The sequence below is a fragment of the Helobdella robusta genome, assembly GCF_000326865.2.
Source record: "Helobdella robusta unplaced genomic scaffold HELROscaffold_2, whole genome shotgun sequence".
NCBI lineage: Eukaryota > Metazoa > Annelida > Clitellata > Rhynchobdellida > Glossiphoniidae > Helobdella > Helobdella robusta.
Genome location: NW_008704083.1, coordinates 4471140 through 4473497, shown reverse-complemented (window position 1 = coordinate 4473497; position 2358 = coordinate 4471140).

Below are 2358 nucleotides of genomic sequence, written 5' to 3'. Positions count from 1 at the left end.
GAAAGCTTTTTATAATTTTTTTCTAATTGTCATCACATGACCAGCCGAAGTAACAGATGATCAGATTCACGTACACGAAGAAAAATCTAGGTTGATGGAGACAGTTGAGAACCTCATGTCGCAACTGGTGGCTGCCTCTAAAAATCTCGAGGTGCAAATGGCTGACAACTCTCAACTCAGTCGGTAGGTTGAGGATGAAGTTTTCTTCTTCATCATTATTACCCAACTGTCAATATAGCTATTTGAATAACGTCTCGATTATCATTTTGAAAAACTTATGAAAGCATTTAAACTTGCTTCAATAAATTTCACTAGCAAACATTTGAAACACTCTCATTAATATTAACATAGCATGATGATCATGTATTATTTTTTGAAAGACTCGTAATAGAAAAAGAGCAGACGATCCTTGAGTTGGAGCAGTCAATAGAGAGAATGAACAGTTCATTTGTTGATCAGGAGAAACTTCTGGAGGCCATTCAGAGTGATAAAACTGCTCTCAGCAGAGCTGTATCACAAAACAAAGAACTAAAGACCAGATTTGAAGAACTTGAAAATAGATTTATTTCAATTGTTAGCATTCGATGTATTTTTTTTCTATGTTATTTATTTTTGTGTAATATGCACTAGAAATGTTTGGTAGTTAATGCATGAGTGAATCTTCTCCCATATCCTTTTATTTTTTTCTTCTGTCAAGTTTGTATTAGGAGACATGGGTTACGTAGCGACATAACTAATTTCATAACTCACTGCACCAAACAATCAACTTTCGTGATGTCAACAGAACGACAAAAACATGAACTTGATGACGAAGCTGCAGACAGAGGAGCACAACGGCAAGGAACTTACACAGAGGTCACAAAAGCAACTTGAAGAAATTAAATCACTTCGGTTACAGGTTCTTATTTACATATTTATATGTATTGTATCTTCCGTTTCTCAAAAGTTTCTTCTATACTAAACAATCTCCTGTAGAACGTCTGTCACATTGGTGTCTATTTAATCATACAAGAGGGATTATTTTGTAATAACAGATTGAAGAGAAATCTCAACAGCTGGTCGCTCTTGAGCAGGAAACTTCAAAGCTGAGACAGCTTAGTATTGAAGCAGATAAGAGTGCGAGTGTGAGCGGCAGTGTGGATGATGTTGAAGAACGCAACAGGAGGATGGCCGAGTTGTTCCGACTGAAAGTCCCACTCATTGAGAATCTCCAGAAAGAACTATCATCTGCTCAAGTGGGTTTTTTGTTTCTGCGTGCATTTATGTGTGTGTGTGTCTATGTTTTCTTATGGGATTCGTGTGTATATGCATATTTTATTATATGTATAATGGAGTTTCCGTGCATGTGATTGGGCGTGAATGTCTGTGTTTTTGTATGTGCACATGTGGTTGTACACGTGTCAGTGTGCGTGGATGTAACTAGGTGCAAGCGCTGTAATTCTAGTCTTTTTTGTTTTTTAGTTTTCTGAATAACAAAAACAGGATACAATCAACGCGCTGACCAACCAGAACAGTGAAATGAGGCAGCGAATTATAATTCTTGAGGCATCTAATAAAAAAATTAATGAACTTTCAAACGGTGACCTACAAGATAGGTCTGATTTCAAGGTCAGATTTATAAATAGATTATTTTTTAATACTTTCTTGTCTGTGAATTATTTTTTTTATACAATAGTGGAACATTTATTTATTAGTTCATTAACGTTTCAAAAATTTGTTTGCTCATTCATTTAACCAACAGCTGCAGCAGTTTCAGACCCTGCAGACGACGATAACACAGCTTGAGATGGAGAAGGAACGACTGAATGAACAACTTGATGAATCAAAAAAGGTAGGATATATATATTTCCTTGTTGTGTTATGATTTTTAATTTAATAGTTTATATATATATATATATATATTTCAAAAATTCAACACTACTTTCAACATTGTTCAACTTTTTCATATTTCTTTATAATTTATTAATTTCCGAGAAATTAGACATTTTATTGTTTTTTTTTTAAATTTTTATTAAATAAATTTGCAAATAGCTATTTCGAGTTATAAATAACTCATCTTCAGTGCATTATATATAAGGTATGTAAGATATTTGATATAAAATTTCGTTCGTCAACAATTTGTTATTACACGAATTTCGTCTTTTGTTAGATTCGCTTAATAATTCATTGGCTAATTGTTGATTTACTTTCACATTTCCTAATTGTTCTTGTTTCAAAATTTCATTCATCTCAATCTCAATATGTTTATTTATTTGTGGTTTGTTTTTTATGAGGTGACAATTTAAGCCGAGGTTCAAAAATTGTTTTTCATCTATTGTCAACTGATGGCTACTAAGATTAAGGAAATGATCTTGGTGT